This window comes from Pyxicephalus adspersus, chromosome 1 (genome assembly GCF_032062135.1).
Source record: "Pyxicephalus adspersus chromosome 1, UCB_Pads_2.0, whole genome shotgun sequence".
Taxonomy (NCBI): Eukaryota; Metazoa; Chordata; class Amphibia; order Anura; family Pyxicephalidae; genus Pyxicephalus; species Pyxicephalus adspersus.
In genome coordinates, this window is record NC_092858.1 from 158,971,035 (window position 1) to 158,992,873 (window position 21,839).

Here is a 21,839-nt window from a genome sequence, read left to right on the forward strand (position 1 = left end):
CCTTGAAAGAAAATAATTACTAAGATCTGATTTTGTAAAAAGAAACACATTACATTTATCATACATGTATGCCATGGATCATGCATGTAGGCTGTTAATATTTCTTGCTGATAAAGCTAAACCAAAAAAAGAATATTTTTTTAGCACTGTATACAATACAATTCGATACACTTCTATTGCCTGATAACATGAACCCGTAGATCCGATCTTGTGGTGAATTGTTCTGCTCAAGCTCGTTTCTGTGGGTCTGTGTGATTGAGGTCCTAAAACGTTGCACTATTTAATCTTTTAATAAACCAGTCAGATTTTTTTTTATACATAATCCTTTGTAGAATAAAAGCAAAAGTTACGTACTCATTTATCATTCTTTAAGTGATGCAAATTTCGTCTAGAATTTTTCAGTATTTTAAAGATGCATTTTAGAGTTTAAAACCTGCTTGTATTTGCATGTATTCAGATTTTATTGTGCTGTTTTCTCTTACTGAACGATCTCAAGATTTTTTGGCCTGATAGAAAAAAACAGTTTACGGATGGCTGTTAGAATTCAGTATGTTTCATTGCGTTGAAGATGTACAATAATTTACAGTTTGGAATCAGTTTAATTTTTTGTAACGGTCTGAAATGGGTAAAAAAACTTGTGTGTGCATAATATACAGCATAAAGAATATACAAATAAAGTTATTTTAAAAAAGGGTGGCATCACAAATAAGTGAGATGCCGAAGATATGAAGACTGCATTGGAAAATGTGTGCATCCAGGTTGAGGTAGTAGGTTGTATGGTTTAGAATGACACCCTGGGAGTTAACTGTACAACCTTCTAGCTTTCCTTGGAGCACACTTGAACCATCGAGGAATCATCATCTCCCGAGATGAAACTGTCACGCTTATTACTTTGTGTTTTGCAAAGCTTCACATGTTGAAAAGCTGTTAAAATATAGAATGTGTGTACAATGTATAATTAGTGATATCACAATTGTTTACCCATTTGTTTAATATAGCCACCTATACAAATGTTAAATTTTAACTTCAAATGAAAAGGTTATTAGACGTTTGTGTAATTTTTGAGTTCAGTCTTTTGTTTTATGCCATTGTTGGTTGAGTAACGGTGGTATACAGAGGTCCATTACAGCATTTTTGAAATATTTTACCTTGTAATAGCTACTTGATAGTAAGCTTACAGTACATTTCAGTGTAGCAAAAAACCCTTGAACCTGACCTCTCCAATCAATCCAGAGAAAAGCCTTGTCCTTCCATGTATGGAGTCACATGCCACTCCTCTCGCCACCCATAATTCAATGTTTAGTGCATAAGTGGCCTATTGTGTTGGTCATTTGCACTATATGTAAGGTGGTTTTTGTTAACCCCTATGTTCAAAATAATGTAAGCATAAAGTTTTCAAGACTCATTATGGAGCTTAAAGTATCAGATTGTTGGTGTGAAAATGAAAATCAGAAAGTGTGGTTTGAGCTAAATGCCAAACAAATTCCTTTTAAACATTAAATATGAGCCTTTCATTTTTCAAATAAAGTAATGTCATTATATTTGCACAGCTCTGCTACACTGTAAACTGTGTAGTAGGAGAGGAGATCATATTTTTTTCCCCATCTCCAACCTGTGATTGGACTGTGAATAAAGAAGCAGCCCAATTATATCTTTTCACTTACCTCCTGTCAGCATGTCCCTTGTTAGCACAAAAGCACTGCAACAAACATGACTAGTTCTTTGTTCTACTTCTTCCTCTCCCAGCCTGAACTCTGCTGTACAGGAATTTGCAAGGTGCTGATTCCAAGCAAAATTCATTTACTTATGCCCAAAGCATTTAATCATATTTGCATTTATTATTGTATAGAAATAGATCATTTAAATATCTGCTTGGAGTGCAGCTTTAAGGTGCATGTATTCTAGTAGGTTTGCTAGAAAGATTAAAGTTTACCTTGCTAAATCTGTAGTTATTACAGTTTTTTTTTAGCCAAATAATTTCTAATAAGTCCCTGTGATTATTTGTGTAAAAAGACTTGTTTCCTTACGTAGTCCTTCCAATCAAATGCATGGTCCTTAAATTCTTTGCCCTCTCCCCAAACCTTTTACTAGATAAAAAATGCACCTTAATTACATTTCTTACTCAGTCTTTGACATTGCTGTCCTTACTGGCAGAGTTTTGTGGACAATAAGTAGCGCAAGCAAAATCGCATGAGAATCCAGCCAAGTCCATTGCAAAGCTTCTCTTTCTGAGCTTTGGGCTTCTTTGCTTTCTAACGGAATCATCCCAGGATATGTCATCCAATCCTTGATGCCATGGATGGAGATGGGGTAGAATATGGGCTAGGTTTTGGGAGTGAGAGGGAGCCAGGAGGTAAAAGTGTACTTTCCATTATAGTTGAAGGTTTGCTCGAAACTGCTGGCCATTTTTGCAAGGACGACCTTACAAATATTTAAGGTAATGATTGTTTAACTGTGTACAATTACCTGATTCGGCTAACATTCTACAGTACAATAAATTCAGTGCTAATAGAAGATTTTAAGTGATTCTGGTAGTTCAGCATTCATTTTTTCTAAAGCAGCATTTGTTCAAGTGACATGGGGAGTAAAATTTCACAAGGAAATGCTTTCAACAGTTTTTCAGCTGTCCACAACACATTTTGTCTGTGCAGATTTGGCAGCTTTTAGATACTTTAAGTTAAATTATACTGATGGGAATACTTACACAGTACTTTTTGATAATATTTCCTTTATGCAGTAAAAGTAGATTTATGAAATTAAATTGCCAAAGGTGTGTGAAAACCTCTTCAAAATATGGAGATTGTGAATAAAATCCTGACCATAAAGGCATAGTTTAACATGTTTGGTGTAGAAAAATCAGGTCTCAGCCTTCAGAGCACCCTAATATTAACCCTTACTAACGCTATCAGGATAACTTTATTAGCAATTATCAGCCAAGTCCAACATTATTACCTGACCTAACAAACGATCTTTTGGCTGAATGGGCACACACTTGTTTCATGATGGAAGAGTTGAGGCTCGAATCACTAAAGAAATGTGTGAACGTTTTGGAATGGGAATGTCCAACATGTTCATTTAGGGATCAGTTGTCCAAGGTTAACAATTAAAACTGGAAAATTTTAAGTTCGTGCTATTGGTGCTTTTTTAACCCTCAACTATGGTCCATCCAACTCCTTCCAACATTCATTGAGGAAGTCCTAAGCTTGCTTGAAAATACTTATTTTAGGGCCGAGGATGTTAGAAAATAGGGACAGCTTTAAATCAGTTTAACTATTTAATTTTCACAAATGTTTGTTTTAGACTTAGCAATACAGAACTGTGTAGTTTCACCACCTGGCACTTTACTGGGGCTGAAATTGTAAGTTACATTTTTACTTTATTATGTTTTTGCAGTTTCTATATTTGGAATAGGCAACATTTAAATGCCTTTTAAACCAATAGTAGACAATATATTCGGTTTCTATAACATGAACCGTAGGCAGGCTGTATTCACCTCCTTTTTGCTTCCATACTTCTCTCATCAAAACACACAGTATACATTTCCTTTTATTATTCTTTTAAATGTAGTGATCAATGTTTTTTAATAAGTTTATGCATGGCTGAATGCAATGGTTATCAATCAATAAGGCATAGGGGGCCTCAACTGCAGGCCCCTCGTAAAGGTGAGTATATGTGATGGTAGAAAGGACTGAGACTGTAGACCTGCTTGAAGAAATGATAGTCACGGACTGTAGACAAGATACAGGCATGCTTGGAGACCAGACAAGTGCTGCAGAAGACAGACTGCGGACCGGTTCCATGAGAGTAGTAGAGATCACTGATAGTACCCCTTTCCAAATCAATGGTCACTTTCATGACTGCGGCAAGACAGATCTTGGCAGCCTATCCAAAACACAATACCCCTACCCCCCTCTTTAACCAATACCACCCCCCCCCCCCCCCCACTTCATTAGCTAATAACCACATACATTTCTTTTGGTTAATGGCCCGAAGGCCTCCTATTACAACAATTTAAAATTATTCAGATGTATGCGTAATATGTTGGCGCTATATAAATCCTGTTTAATAATAATAATAATAATAATAATAACATTAGTAAACATCCATATAAACTTCAATATAACCATAAATTAAATAAATAACAAAGTAGAAAACTATAAATTAACATTTTACCTTAATAAGCATTATACAACTATTAACTATTTAACCCCTTACTGGTTTCTGGTCCTCATAAGCACACCAATAAACCGATGGTCTGCTTTACCAAATAAGTATGTGTATAATTGCTCCCAGCTGCCAAACCTCGGGAATGACATACCTTACTTTAACCACACGACACCACCGCAAATTAAAACCACAATCCACAAAAACCATGGAGACTGTACACCAAAGATGGGTCCCCAATCCACCATACCATTACACCAAAAGAACCATCACCCCAAGGACCTCAACTGCTCTCCCTTACTAACAACCAACCCCCACCAGCTTTACATATTTTAAACAATCCTAAAACCAATAAAGGGTGGGTGGACGGGAAACTTTCTTCTCACCTTCACTAAGGTTCTGTTCTTGACCTTTTAACCACCTAACCCCTCCTTCACCTCGGCCCTCCCTTTTCCCCACCTCTCACTAACTTCCGAGACTCAACATTAACCCTTTCCTAGCCTTCTCCCTATCCGCCCAGTCATGCCGGCCTTCCTTTATGCTCCTTTTCTCGATCGCTCCAGGCCTGACTCTGAAGATGACTGTGTTGCAATGGCCCTAAAACAAGCACTGCAGAGCCAGAATGTAAAAAAAAAAATTGAAAGAAGAAATGGCTGTTCCAAAATTGTCTGCTTACCAAGTTAATAAATTTTGCTGAAGGTAAACTGCAAACATGCTGCTTGATTTATTTTGTAGGCATGCCAAAAACTTGGTGTGGTTTATAGTGACAAGCTATTTTCTTACTCCAAATATACAGAACAAAAATACAGAAGGCATGTTGGTTCACTGTTGATACATAGAGTTAAAACACATAATGAGAATTACAGCAAGCGTATAGAGAAAAATGTTGTTGTGGACGGGTTACACATTAAGCTACTGGAACTGCAGACCTGGTCGATGGGAGAGGGGGTGGAAGGATGTGGCAGAATCTAGGGTGGAGTCTGTAAAGAGGAGAACCACTGTGTTTAGAAATAAAAAATCTGCCGACATCTTTTAGCATAATGGGGTTAGAGCATCTTAGCTGCAGTTATTATAATGACATATCGTTGTGGATATACCCTGCAGTCCCAAGGATCAACCTATTAGTAACCTGCTATTGCTGCCACCTGTTCTGCCTTGTCACATTATCTCTCTTCTTTTTATTGATGGATACATGGGAACAGAGGGTAAATTTCCATCTGAGTCCCTGGTGGGTTAAGCTGAAAAGGAAAGAGGTTTCCTTCTATCCATTCTCCTCCTTAAATAAATGCACAAACCATTCACCAGTGTTCAGTACTGCAAAAGTGGATCTAAACCTAAGTGGATAACATTTTAGTTTGCTAAAGCATGGTCTGTCATACACAAATGTTAATTTTAAGTAAATTATGTTTTCATATTTTGCGTCTCAGTTTTGCTATTTTTCTGCAGTCCTTGGTCACTTCCTGTCTAAATGGATCCATTCGAGTGTCAGCTGCACATCATTGCTCTGGATCGGTTTCCAGATAATTACAATTGTGGACTATGCCTGTACAATGTTGGCTGGAGTGGCCACTTGTTGTCTTAGGTAAAAGGATGGCATGGTTACCAGGTATAATACAAATGCTTCACATTTGAAATTAATGCTCATGAGATTTTAATCATTGGGTTTTATTTGTAAGTTTTTTAAGCTAGAGTAGTTTTAGGTAACACAAAAGGGAAAACCTTGCATTGCTGATTAGTGTTGCACCTTAAATTGGTGATCAATGTAATTCCCCCTCAAATCATTGGCACTACACTGACCACTGATGTAAGGAGCACTGCACTTATTACCAAGGTGAAAGACTACTCTGATCACCCAAATAGGAGGGCACTACACTGATCACCAAAGTAGTGTAATACATTGGATACTTATGATTGGCACTGACCACTAAATATTCAATGCATCCATGTAGTTCCCTCCTGTGGCAGTGTGGTGGTTCTTATTGACCTCTGATGTAAGGAGCACTGCTCCTATTACCAGTGTAGCACCCCCTTAGTCCTGATCCCCATACAGTGTTCCCCAGCCCCTTTTAGCTGGGCGCACCACCTGGCACTTTTCAGCACCCATCCCAGATGTTTATGAGTGGTTACTGAATAGTTGGGTCACAATACAGGAGCTGACATCCGCCTACAATTTCTTCCCACCCAGTTTAAAAAAAATTCTGGGTTCAGCACTGCCATACATTACTGCTACTCAGGAAGGCTTTAACCTTTGGGTTTTTTTTTTTTTTTTTAATGCAATTGTTAATGTACTTTGCATTTTGAATTTTTGCTGATATGTATGAAATCTACAAACCTTGTGTTGGTAGGAAAAACATGATGATGATCTATTTTGTGTCTTTTTTCCACTTGCATATCTCAAAGTATAAGGGACTGTAGTCCTCCCTATTAAGACCCAAAACCCAGGCAAAAAGCATATAATCTTTTTTTTCAGCCCTCCAGTGCAAAATCAGCAGAAAATGTTAGTTATTCCAGAACTTCATACTACCACTATAAGTGAATGTAATCATCAGTAATGTTTGTTTTTTCATGGAACAGGATAGATAAAAAAAAAATTACAAAAAATGTTGATAAACATGCTTATTTTGGTGTTAACTGCTACTAAGATCCTTCTGCGCAGTGTAAGTAAGCTGTTTTTTTTTTTTTTTGTTGATGTGGGGATCATTTCTAATAATGATTATAGTGTTTACATAAAAATATGCATCATTGGAACCAACTTTATTTTTTCAGCTTTCCATGTTTTGCATTGGTTATATGTGTTATATGGTTTTGGTTTAGTGGAACGTCTTTGAAAGCCCTTTTTATGTTTATTCAAACCTCTATATTTGCTTGTTTAACTCATCATCTGAAAGTTTTAAGTGTTATTAAGCGGTTTTCTGTTTAACTCAAAGGTTTAACTAATGCTTCAATAAAATCATAAAGAGTCTTTGGTCATTCCACCAAGTGGTGATATTTTATCTGTGGATTGAGTTTGGTGAGCTGTAATAAACCATGAAGGGTATTTTTTATGGCTTTAGAACTTTATGCTTTTCTGCTTTTAATCAAAATCTTGTATGAATATAAACAAATTCTCCAAGGCTGTCCTTGGCCAATTACTTTTGGGGAAAACTGCTGTCAGCCATGTTGCTCGATTCCTGGTTTCATTAGACCTCCAGTGTTATTTTCCACAAATATTGCAAATAACTATTTATTGCTCCTAACTTCTTCTGTGCCACATAATGCATGTAAAAGGTCTCAAGAGATCTAACGCTTTTTTTTTTAACAAAGCTGAAAGTATACCTAGTAAAATATATGGTTATCTATACATAGATACTGTATAAAAGCAAAATAAATCATTTTACTGTATGCTCCAGGAAGCAGAAGGCCCAAACTGCTGTGTAATGTCCAACATGGACAAATTCCCTGACCCACATCGATCCTGGCTGTGTGCATGGTTACTTGCAGGCTACTTCATAATATTGATTATTGGATGGTTGAAAATCTAGACTTGCGGTCGGGAAGTAATAGTACTGGTTCCTGACCATGTGATCCTTGTAATAACCAGTAACTTCCATCCCTATCTAAAAGATACAATGTATCCGTAAAATGGGGGCAAAAGCTTTTATTTTTCTAAAAGCTATGAAAGTGGAGAGCCTAAAGAAAAAATAATTCCACCTGCTTTTTTTCCATGATTTTAGATGAAACCATCACAGTGCCAAAATGTAAAAATGGCAGTATAAGAGGGTTTAACATTCAGTTAGGATGAGGTTAACTACTATAACACATAAGCAGGCTCCTGGGAGGCCCCCAGTTCTGGCCGCACACATTACCTTACCTTAATATCAAATGCAGCTTGAAGCTTTGCCATGCCCCAATACCTCACTGCCATTACACAACCCCATGGCAGCTTTTCCATGGCCACAAAGTGCTGCCATTGGTTAGTGAGACATCAGGGCAGTGTGGCAGAACACCAAATCAGTTTCAAAGTTAAGTTTACCTATCATGCACCAAGTATAAACTCTCCTGGGTTCATAGAACAACATATGTTTCACCGTTTTTTGGAATTGGAAGTGCTAACTTGTCCAGCCTACAGCATATGCAAGAGGTTGTGATGCTGTACTAAAACCTTAAAAAAAGACTGTAATTTATAATTAGGACTGTAGAATTTAAGCATATTGAGAACACATCTGCCAAGAAATGTGCCACTTTTAAGACAAAATAGGAATAAAGAACCTCGTAAATAAAAATTAATGCCTGTCCAATATCTTGGATTTTCACTCTTGTATACTTACACAGGACAAATAATCTTTGACACCCAACACTTCAAGATGTGTTGGATGCCAGCCCCCTCTGCTGCAGGTGATTCCACCTATTGGTTTCTTTGTGCCCAGTTTAGTTTTGCAAATCAGTACAGGTCAGAGGCACAGCAGTGGGGCAGTTTTATTTTTCTTTACTTTTACAGGGTGGGCTTTTTATTTTCTTTAGACCTTTATTAATTATGTGCAGTTAGCCGTTTTATTTAACGTCTCCAGCTTCCAGCATCCTATTTTTCTGATTCGACCTTAAATGTCCCGAGCATCCTTCTACTATATCCAGTTCTACTGTAATATATAAACCCTAAAAGCAAACCATGTGGTCTTCAAGCTTATTGCAAACATTTCTAAATAGAATTTAGTTCATTGATTTTAAATGAAACAAAATCATTCATCCAGCTTGTTAGGTACTAGTACTGTACCGCCCTTCATGTGAATACAGCTGCCTTGAAAATTTCCCAGAGTCGTTGAGTTGTACCTCTGAAGCACTTCACATAGCATTGTACCCAGAGCTGGCTCTTTGTGCAGACAAATAAAAGCAGGGGGAAGAGCTGACTATGAATTTAGAAACCGTAGCCATGCCTTAATTGTTAGCGAAATAATTTCCAACTTTATAATGATCTCATCTTAGGTTACCACTTTGTGGCTATCCAGAGGAAATAAAAATAACACAAAACCCCTCATTCAGTCACTTCAGAGAAATTTTTACACAATAATAAACACGTCTTTCCTGACCCCCAGAAGTGTTTAGATTAAATCACTATTTCAGCACATAGCAATTACATCTCAGTTCATTTCACACAGTTTCCTTCCTGAGATCATGTGTTCATTTCACTTCATTGTTTATCTGAAAAAAATGTTTCAACCTAAAGGGAAAACCAAAAGCCCCTGGGACTACCCCATAAGGTAAAACAGACATTTTCTGCATTAACCAGCAGGTGGTGCTGTATGTAAAATCTCACATTGGGGCAGATTGCTGCAATGACACTTCACATGCAGTACCACCTACTGATGGAAATCGGATATTGTGGTATAGACAAAAAAAAGCAGTGAGGTTGATTCACCAAGTAATATAGCTTGCTCACTGGAAGTGTGCTAACACCTTGCAAGGGCATTTTTGCTTAGCTTAGTGAATAAGGTGATGCTTTAGTGACTTAAACCATCTGGGTATCAAATTGGTAATTAGCAATATAGTATCTATAGTATAGAATTTAAAAAAAAAATATATATTGTGTCACATCATCTGACAGGTTAGATAAACCAGAAAACTGTAGTAGGAGGTGAGGATCCTAAGGAGCATCTGTTTGTCTTAGGTTTGTCTTAGTCAGTCTGCAATCATGGTTTCCAACCAACGGCAGGGCTCTCCTTTCTTCTAGATTAAAACCTAAGACTTCAGTGGGGTTGTAACATGGATCTGAACTTGAAATTTGTACATTTAGAAATGTTGTACCTTTTTAAGAAATCAAATTGTAGAGTCCTTCAGGTACATTAAGGTGCCTAGGGTCTCCTTTGTCTTAAACCTCATAGCTTTATATCAGTGCAGGGTGAGTCTTCCAACTTCCAGTTTCAGGAGATGTTGATCTGTTCACTGCTGTAGGGTGAGTGGAGCATCCCCATGTAGGAAGCATTGGGTTGTGCTTTGTGAACCAATGGTTCTCACATATATGGTATGTGTTTAAGATGTAATATGTAGACCACATTTATTCATTTTTCATAAAAAAATAATTTATTTTAATTTATTATTATTTATTTATTTATTTATTTTGAGAAATGCATAAAATGTTATTTTTTATTTTTAACCTAGATTAGCATTTCACGACCAAGATTCCTCCAGAGGTTACTAGGGGTCCAAGCGCTGAGCAGTTTGTGTGTCTCAGATCTGTGGCACCAATGATCTTTTTGTCAATCTGTAAGGGTGGCAGCATTCCCAATGGTCATCACATTAATGTACTGTGACCTGTGGATATAGTTATTATAGTAGGGGTTCCCTGAAAACCTGCAAGTTATTTTTTAAGGGTTCCTCTATGGGGAAAATGGTTAGAAATTCTGTCCAGATTGTAATACATAAGCTGTGTTGGAACTATAAGCTTCAGGTAGTATTTTAGTTAATAACTTATGTAATTATCTTTTTGTATAATGTATACATTTTGAATGTAAATATCAGTTCAGTTAAACTATTTTTTTAAATTCAAGTTTGATCCTATACGCAACATAGAGTGGGTTCATTTGAGAGCCCTAAGCTTAGTCTAAGCCACTTAATATGTGCAAACTTTATGCATTATGGAGAAGATTTTTTACAGCTAGCATTAGAAGTGAGATTGTACACCTTCCATTGGATACTATAGTGCAACATGCTCACCACAAAAATTCAGATCGAGCTGATTAATAGAATAGTAAGCTCTGTTGTATGAATAGTATTAGAGAGAAGCTTTACACCAGCTTGAACAGCAATGATCTTTTCCCCAACAAGGAATAAATCTTACTCCGTATCTGAGTTTTTATTACCCTATAAAAGTTCTCTACGAACTGGTACACTTTGAATGTAATGCTTGTAAATTACAGTCAGGAGACCTATTTCAGAAGATATTTCAAATAATTGTTTTTTCCTCTGTCTCTCTGCATTCTCTGTTCTGCTGCTCAATTTCGCTTGGATTTGCTACAACTGATAGAAGTTTTATATGGAAAGTTTTGATGGGTAAAAATTTAGAGAAGCTTTCTTACCTTCCATACCTTCAATGGTTTGGGATGTAGGTGTAATAAAGTATAAATTAAAGCAAGCTTTAGGACAAAGATTGTCTGTATTACTGGCAAATAGGTCTGAATTTTTTGGAAAAGTCAATATAGAGAAATTATTTGTTTAAATTGCCGAAGCAGATTGGGAATTTCCACTTGGCAACATATCACTAAACTTTTCGATTTTTTTCCACTGAAATTTGGGCAATTTCAGCTAGTTGCACTGCCGTCAATAGGGAAGATTAAATTGATGTGGTTTTGCGTTCTTTAATGGCACCTGCAGGGTAGAGAAACTCATTTTAAATACTTGGACCTGTTGTCATAAATGGGCCCCATAGCTGGGAACATATGATTAGGTATGGAGTAATATACAAAACCCTACCCCTAGGAAATGTGATCACCCAAGAGATAGAGTTAGCATTTGGGGCTATTAAGGTTGGCTTTATTTTTACAGTGAATCACCGATCTCAGCACCTAAAAAAAAACATACTTACATCACCCGTCTTCCGCATCATTGGTCATGAAATTACCATTCCTACGGAATAATTTCTGGTACATGCAGAGCAGGTGAAGTCCTTTGAAGACTCTCAAGTTAATTTCTTGAAGGACTGTAACATCATCCACACCTAGGCACCACGGGCAGAAAACAAGGGTTACTCAAGAATAATTTTTCAGTGCATTTTGCCTCTATTATTAGTCAATTCCATAAAGGGGGAAGAAGCCTAGATTGTTTAAATATTGAATGGTACACTTTACATTTCAGCCTGCAGCTCTATATAGAGGTCACCCAATATTAGGAACTCTTAGCTGAATAAGTCAAAGATTCCTTTAAGCTTCCTTAAAGGTGCATAATTACTTTTAGCAAATGTTGCGTAGAAGATCTTGGTGTAGCTATGCTTCTTGATGGCATAAGTAGAACTTTTACCTGACGCCCGTTTCACAGGAGGATCAATGTGTCCCAAAAAATGAATTCCCTCCAAACTCGCTTATGTTCACTGGATAAAATCCACTCTAAATTTGATATTTTAATATATTCAGGAGAAACAGATAACTCTTTGTTCGATTGACTATCAATGCAAGTGCTTTGCAAATAAGAACTTAATTAAAGGGAATTAAATCAAACTTCAAAGGAGGCCTGCAATAGAGACCTTTATGATTTGAGCTTTTGTATCATATTTATTAAATGTTCAGATAATTTTGCAATTATGTATTTTATTTACTATTTTTTCTATACCAGTTTCCAAGACCAGGTGCATCAATAAAGAGACACAGTCATTTCTATAAACAAAGCAATGGAAAGCTTTATTACTGTATTAGGAGTACTGCTTTTGTTCTAGCCAATCATTCTAAAAAGATTCTGTACAATCTTTCACTTTTTAAGGTCCTTTTGGAAGCCTGCATCTTTTCACTGTGGTTCTATAGACCTCAAAGTCCTGAAAGGCTGCTGGTTACAGACTCGGCAGGTAGGTGCGAGAAATGGAGGCAAATATTGTATTAAAAAAATGTTACCACTCCTTTGCAGGAGAGCAAAGATTGGATGCAATTCGGCAGTACTGATAAGCATAATAAAAGTACTTTGCTATGTTTGGAAAATTTTAAGCACAGTCTAAGCTGGTCATATAAGATGATATAAGAAATGGATAGAGGACAAAAAGAGTTTTCTATGTTTGTTAGATTGGAGCATACGTAGCTGGGCAAATAACAAGCAAATGATACAGCAGGCAACAGTCAAGCAGACCTAAATATAAAGCCAACAAATAGCCTTTTGGTGTTTTCCAGCAGCATAAAGATTTTTTTTTACACATATCTTTACTTATCAGTTGCTAGAGAGGAGCTGGAAAAGGAAGGGAGTTAAGTCCATAACTTTTCAAAGCTATCCCCTTCTCTCCAGCACCATTCACTTCCTTTGTTTTTTGTATACTGAGCTATTCACCAAAATGTAATAGTATGAGTGGACACATAAACATACCTTTAAACGGTGTCTGCAATGGGTATACATATTAGGTTACATTGCATTAAATGGAAAATGAACTTATTGCCTGTAAAGCAAAGATATAAAATCTGAGATTGCAAGGTAAAAAGGGTACATTTTTGCATACTTTCGAACTGTTTTGAGGCTTTTTCAGAGGGTCTTCCAGTTTTGCAGGCCTCTTTGATGTATTGCAGCCCAAGTAGCCATATTTATGTTATGGGAGGGAAAGGTTCACATGCCCAGAAGTATGGAGAATTTAACATTGTTCCAGTGGGAAACCAAGTGATGGAGGAACAAAGTGCATCTATTTTTTTTCCTACATCAGACAAACACAATTTAAATTGCTTTATACTAATGAAAGCATTCACAGAAGACATATTTAACTATGGGATTTTAAGCTGAGTACTTTTCATTTTAGATGCATGTACAGTTTACAAAATCATGTGTGCCTTATAACAGCATGAAAGACCTGTGAGGGCTAAGGGCACAAAAAGTTCCCAGTTAAAAAAAACATTATTTTTCACAATTTGTGCCTTTGTCTTTTTTTAATTGTTTGCTAAAAATGCCATTTTTGCACCAGAATAGGTTAGGAAGTATTTTTTTTATTGCGTACCTGATGTCTTGTCTTTAAGCATGAATCTCTTAACTTGCCAAATGCTTACCTACAGCTGTGAAAAACATCTGTTGTGCACTCCAAACTTTCTCCAAGATTCCAGGGCATATGCCCTTAAAATGGCAAATATGGCCATATTCTTAAGGTAACTCAAGAAAATCCAAAAGTACATTATTGGAACTTATATAGAGAGAAATTGATTTACCTCCCCAAATGTCTGACATATATTGTTCGTGCTGTGTGTTTGGGGATCCATTTATCCCAATTCTAATACATAATTAGTTGCTTTACATAATTTTTATTTTTTAAAAAAAAAATGATCACTGTTTAAGCTGTGCTGTCAGCCAGCATAATGTAGTGAAAGGAGTTAAAAGAAATGCTTTGAAATTCGCTTACTGTAAATTGTATTTAAATGACATCACTGGAAATTTAGCACAAAAATCCACTTAACTGCATTGACTTCAATCATGCTGCATCAAGGTGTACAATATCCACCAACCACCTACTCTGATCTTACTCTGCCAAGTCTTTAATATTACTATCGTGCCTCTGTCATCCTACAGGACCAATTTTACCTTATAGTTGGCATATATTAACTTTTTTATATATATATATATATATATATATATATATATATATATATATGTATGATTTCAGATGATTACACTTGTAAAAGCTAAAAGTATTACAGCATGAAAAAAAGGGTGATCACATTTGAGACACCATAGTTTGTTTTGGAACCATTTCTACAAGGTGTCATCCCTATCAAAGCATTACCTTTCCGTCTTATTTTGTCATTTTGAATCAGTCTAAAACAAAGGATTTAGTCCCCTGTAAAGCCCTTAAATAATCCTTAAAAATGAAGCTTCTAAATCCAATTTAAATTTGTTTTGTTAAAAAGCCTTTAGTATTGGCTCCATGCATAACCCAAATGGCAGCACTGGCAGGAAAGGGTGCCGCTTCTACACAACACATCATCTGTAATATATCAAACGTTGGAAGAAGAGGTGAAACTCTAGATCTGAAGAATACAAGCACAAAACAAAGCTTTCTCAAGCCAGGGAAAAGAGGGTGATGTTGGAGAGGAGATCTCTTTTTATTGCCAACTGTACTTTAGAAAAGAAATTCTTACCTACTAATTGTAAGGGAACAGGATGGACCACCAGAGAGATTTTTATGTTAGCACTGGGGTGCTTTTCACTGACAGAGTAACCATTTACTGCTAAACATATTCCATGGCCTCTGGCAGCTTATGTTGGCAAGTTGCTGGTCGCATTCATGTAACAAACTGGGAGCAAAAGATGCAGAACAAAATTGGGCTTATATTATATATATAAATCATATCTATACAATTTCCATCCTCCACCGCTTGGTTTGCCTAAGCAAAGATAAAACCCTCATATCAAATAGTTTCACTCCCTTTTCCCACATGACAGATCTAAGGCTTTGCAATTGACCACTTAGGCATCTATTGCTGGATCTTTATATGAAGGGAAGGGAGTTACCCAATCTTCCAATACCCAGAAGCATCACTATTCATCTCCAGGTGCATTTTTCCTGGGCCTTATTCCTGAGTTAAATTTTGACCAAAATTGTACAAGCAGGTAACCATTGGAGCTGGGTGAAGGGGAAGGTTGGGCACTGCATAGGAAAATTTTACAGATTCTGTGTTCAGCTTAAAGTTCCACTCCAGCAAAGTTTCCAGACTAGGTTTTCGGTAGTGATACACCTGGTTGCTGCAGAAGAGGTCAATGAAGACAGTTAAATGTTTTGCCTTGCTAAATTCCCAATGCTTATGTTTGAAGACATGGCACAGCTTCCAAATTTAAAATAAAGTGTACTTGGTCTGTATCCACTCACTTCACTCCATCATGTGAATTTACAGAACCTCTTACACAGAGCAAAGCATTGTAGGAGCTGAGCTGTTAATTTGTTTTAGGCTTATTTAGATGTAGACTGCTAGGGGGGACTGGCCAGATAGAAGTACTGAACTACTCCCATTGCTGTTGGAGTATACCATATCACAAGTTACCTTCTATAATCAGTAGAGATAAATATAGGTACCTAAAATTATATGCAGATCTGAAGTTATAACTTATCACTTTAATTTTGCCCACCTCTAAATACAGTTTATTTTTTTAATGTGATCATTGCCTCACTAACAATTTTGAGCAGAACTTCTCCAGCCAAAAACAGTTTGCATGTGACTTCAATTGCCTAAATCCTTGGCAATTTCACATGGTATTACTAAATAGCTTCTGCTTACACATTTTTTTATCTCATGCGTTGAATAATTTTCTCAGAAAATCACAATAGAATTACATTGGTTAATATTACTGTTCTTGTTTTTCATGATTCTCTGGCTTCTATATTTTAGGACTTCAGACTTGTAAAGTTGCTCCAGGTCAGTAACTTAAATTTATGAGCTAAAAGCCTTTTTTTTTTTTAGTTTTGTTTCAAACATAACGGCCATTATCACCATCTAGATTTTTCCTTTAGTGTTCAATTTACTTTTTCAGTTTTAGATGGGATAGTGAGAAAGAGTTAGAACAGTTTCCCCATCATGATGACTGAACTGAAAACTTTCAAATTTGGGGTTTCCCTCCATTTGGGAAGATCGCAACCTATTTCCGTGTCTCTTAGTAAAAAAGTACAGAAAAATAGTACTCATGGGTTCCTAGATGGCTACAAACCCTTAACCTAAATTCTACTCTAATTCTACTTTGTCTTAAGCTCAAGATCTTTGTTTTCCTATTTGCACTTTATTAAACAGTTGTGTGTTGTACTTTCTCAGCTTTGTAATAGTGTTTCCTGTATTTACTTATTCTCAGGGTATGATTGGCAGCTCATGGGTGTGATACTAGTGCCATTACTTCATATTTGGCTAATGTGCAGGGAAGACATACTGTACAAATTCTCATAACAATTCATCTAAGGAAATGTGGCTGCACAACAATTTCTGTGATTTTTGGATAAGCATTGCTAAAGGTTGATGTACACAGAGCTACAGTCTTTTCAGCTTTTAGAATAAGGTGCAATGATTAAATATTCCATAACAACCAACCAGTATTAGTAATACAGTCCCCTTTATTAAATCCAAATAAAAGATGACGCAACATGCAATGACCATGTGCAAAATGCAATATGTACAAAAGTATTATAACCCAAAATGACCTACCAGGACAAAGCTAAAAGTTTTTACAATTATGTTCATGTAGGTTACTTTTTTGTGCAGGGTCATTGTGCTTTGGAATTGCTCTTGAAATGGATAAAACCATTTAATTTAGGATCTCCTAAAGAGAAGATGTGTTTTATTTTTTCTTATCTTTAAAAATGGGTTTTTTTTTCAAGTAAATTTAAAATACTATATGGAATGTGATTTATACTGGGGCCAGAGGGATGAACTCCAGATGGCATAATTGGCCACATTAGGTTCTCTCAGGCCGCTTATTTGGCGTTAATGTTCCAAGCACATCATCTCTAGGCTGGTTCTTTCCCCAGAGCACTGTTTTCTAAACTATGGGTTGGTACCTAAATAAATTAAATATAACAAGCCAGCATTTCAACAAAACACCCTCAGTATGAAAAAAAACAAAGTGATTTAAGGCATGGAATAGGAAGAAGATTGATCAACAGACTATCCAGTGGACTCCTAAGGGATACAGTCTTTGGCAAAATAGCTGAGAAGGTTCCCCTGTTCAGTTTTTCCCTCACTTATTCACCCACTTTTCTTTAGCAGAGAACACATGTGGGTGCTTCCTCACGGCCAAGTACTTCTAGGTTAGACCAACATTTTGTACCAATCTTTCAACACAAAGTACTATAAAAAAAAGGCCCTATACATTTATCAATCCCAAATCTTTACCAACTTCACCAATTGGCTGAGATTATAAATATTTAGAAGTCAGACTGTTACAGACTACTTGAGCAAGCTCAACAGCTAGCAGAAGCAGCAAGGAGGCTATAAAGCCTCTTTCCGACATCTTTTGTGGTTTGTTTCCATTTTTAGTAAAGAATGGTTAAAACTTCTGACAATTTCAATGCCATCTGTTCCTTCCTGTTCCATTGATAGCGGCACTATCCACTCCCCATATATATTTATGAACCGAATGATAATTGTCAATAGAAATCACAATTTATTCTCTAGTCTGACAGATCTCTTAAGGCAAGGCAATTTAATACACTCTGTTTTACAGATTTGGCAAGACATAGAACCATTTGTGAGCTACTTTTGTTTCTGAATAAGACATAGAAACTGTAGCATTACGGAGCAAACGGAGTAACGATCACTCCGTGTAGGACTGTGCAGATGTATTCCTGGTCAATAAATATGAAATCTGAGATATGTATTTATTTTCAAGGCAGCATTTGGTTTTCAAATAAGGCACTATGTTTTTTTGCTACTCTGGTAAAACCATATCACAAAATACAAGGCCAGTATTCTACAATTTCAGCATACGTTTTGTTTTCAAACAATACCAAATGATACCATTCTCCAATGTATATGTTGCTAAGTGAAGCAGTAAGAGGGGATACACTTCAAGAACTTATTTGTGAAAATTAACTGCAGATGTGCGACTGTCCTAAAACATGTGCAATTGTTACACAATAAGCCATGCATGATGAATACTAATTGCTGGTGTGTAAGCCAAAATGTTTGTGAAGACAGAAGAGCTAAATTTCCTCTTGGGCTGCTGGTCCACCAGAATGCAGGAAACTTGTAAATTCTTGAAGAGTGCTCGAGGACATTGTACAAGAGTGTGTGTATGTATATATTTATTATAATATATTCTATATCTCCAGCAGGACATATAATAGATGCAATAGGTGATATAAAATTGCTTAGGCTGCAGTACTCCTGTCCTTTTTTTGGTGCTGAACCAAAGAATTCATTTTCTTCACTAGACATCTTCATTTCTCCAAGTTGAACAATGTAAGAGGCTGATACAAAGTTATACTAATTAATTATGTAAATTTGTGTCTTTTTATATGCCTGGAGTGTAAGCAAAACTACATGTTCTATATTGTTAGCAGACGGGTCCTTTATTGCAGAAGGGCCATCTTAAGTTGTCTTCTGGGTGTCAGATCTTCAACCATATTGATTGGCCAGGCCGAAATGCCATTCAGCCCTTTTTTGTGTACTTCAAGTAAGATTGCACACATATATGTTTTACTGCATAGGAAACATCACCTGTCCATTCTGCATTGAAAATCCTGCCCATTTGCAATTTATAGTTTGTGGAGCTAAAATTCCAAACTTGAATTTAAAGAGGAAAATAGAAAATGTATAAAAAGGGGTCTAGAATTTTAATGTTCAAGGGAGCAATTTTTAATATTTACCCCGCTACACAAATTATTGTGTTAAATTGTGTATCTTGTACTGCACATAATAAAGAAAAAGGTAGATACAAAACCCCACTATAAAGCATTTCAAAAAAAAAATCCTTTGTAACTAGCTGTTATGTCCCCAACTGCCTATTGGATGTATTGCCTGGGGTATTCCAAAGGAGGGTTGTGAAATGGTGTTTTGCAGAGTAATATAAACAATCCACAGTTTAATGACATGTTTTAGCTAATACAAAGGATCAGATCCAAAATCCTGAATAAATAATTTAAAACTCGTCAGGAATGTTGTCAGCAGGTGACTTATCAAATCTAATGAAAATGTCATCATCCTCTTGGCTCTTCCTTTGTGAAAAGACATATCACTGTAAAAGCACGCTTCCCCTGAAGTTTGGCAGCGGATTAGGAAAAAGCTAGCGGTGAAGTCGTAAAGGATACGTATAGATTATAGCCAAGGAAGCGGAGATGAAGGTACAAAATACAATGTTTTGATCTCCCTGTCCTTTGTGGTGTTACTCTGTGTATATTGAATGTGTGGCTTTTTTTTTCAAATGAATACAAATCTATGGGAAATGTACAAGTTTCCCTACAACGATCATTACAGGTCTGCTTGATTTGGCGCAAGAAACGCTATATAGAAAAAAATAACATGCTCATAACAAAGGAATGAAAGGGAGATAAATTGAGGCCATGCAGGAATGATAGGCAACCTATTGTCCTCTTACTGCTGATGAACTATTAGCCTGACAATGGTTTATGGGTATGTCAGACAAGCTTACCACCTACCATACAATATTATCCAGTTGACACTTTACTCAATAAATCGCTACCTTTTATCATTTTATTGCACAGTACAAAGAAAGCTTTTCTACGCTTATACACAAGAATGCCTTTAAAGTGGTTTTGATCTTAAATATATATTAACCATAATAAAAGGTGAATGGTTCATCAAGATCCTCGTGTACAGCCAAAAACAATTTTCTCATCAATTTGTTCACATGGGATGGGTGACATTCCTAGTGTTCAGAATATTGTTAGCCTCTCATGCCAACAATTCTCAAATGGACTCCTAAACAATGGTATTTTTAAACATATATTTTTTTTTTCTAATTTTAAAAAATACATTGTATAAATTTTAAACAGGAAGGCACATATTTTTGTCGCCCCTCTTACAATGAAACTTGGATATTTATTGACACATAAAAGAGATTAGGATCAAATTTTGTATTCAGTCATGATAAATCCCAATCCATGCACTTTACAAACTCATACTTGTAATTATGATATCCACTTGTGGAACACACTTCCCCCAAGTACTACTTATATACCGGGGTTATCTATTGCAGTAGTATTCACACCATACCAGATCCATTCCAGAACAAAGTTAACAGGTTTTGCTTCCACAAGCGAGATAGAGAGAAGTGTGCCAGGTCCAGTCTTGTGAAAAAATTCCTGTTGTTGAATGCATCTTATTATATAAGTAGATAATTGTGTGCATTTTTAGGTTTAGAATTTGCTTATAGACCTATAACTATAGACCATGAGGCTTGGCTGTTGCACACTGGTATATAGCATACATATATATATATATATATATATATATATATATATATATATATATATATGTGTGTGTTTTTTCAACTTAATGTTAACCATCCTTTAAACAAATGTTCATTAAATATGAGGACTTTTGTCATTCACTAGCAATGGAAACAAATATTTCCATACATGTCTTAGTTGGGGTATGAGCGGACAAATTACTTTAATTAGTTGTTTTGTATGTTTGATGCACTGAGAAGCCCCTTGCCTTAAAGAGGCATTTAAAACACCCTTAAACCAGACCCAATATATATTACATGCTGTGCTTGCCTAATTGCGTTTTTTTGGATAATGCCCCATAGACAGTCATAGATGAGTCAGACTGCAGACAAGCTTCAGAAGACAGTCAGACTGGAGACATACTTCTAAAGAGAATCATAGAGAAATTATCACTTACATTAAGCAGTAAATTATAATGATCAAGGGGTAAGTATTGAGGAAGTTGGGTGGAGTTGAGTTTAGGTCGTCATTTTAGGGTTTATGGTTTGTGTTAATAGTTCAGGTAGAAGGTGGTAATATGTAAATATTATATTTTTACAGGTTAGAATTATCAATGGTTAAGATATTATAACATCCAATGCTTACTCATGCTATTTTCCTAAAGGCCTTTATATAGCGCCATCATTTTCCATGGTGATGCACAGAGTACAGTACTGACAACAGCCAATAATACCAAGTTCATATAAAGTACAAAAGAAACAGAAAATAGTACAGCATACCACATGCATATGTTAGAATATATTGCAATAAAAAAGCTGCTCACCTGGAACTTACTACGAATCAATAATTATATATCACCAAATATAGTTTAGCAGTTATTCTATTTATATCTAATCATCTACCTAGTAAATGCAGAAAATGTCAATTTGTCATATATTTTTATTTTGCTTTTTTGTTATGACTATATTATATATTTTTATACTGTGCTGATGCACAGTATCATGTATCATTTTTTCATGTATCATTTTTATACTTTTTCTAAAAACCCAAGTGGAATTGCATTATTTTTGGCAGTCATGTACAAAAGGTAAAACACAAGTATGATTTGAGAAAGAATGCAAATCTCAGAGACGTGTCTTTTGCCTAT

The 21,839-nt window shown here is 36.0% G+C and overlaps 1 long non-coding RNA gene across 3 annotated transcripts in view; it reads left to right on the forward strand.

Moving 5' to 3' along the window:
- The window catches only part of LOC140344892 (uncharacterized), a 266,326-nt gene that overhangs the window by 197,500 nt on the left and 46,987 nt on the right, over positions 1-21,839 (forward strand). The window lies entirely within an intron of this gene.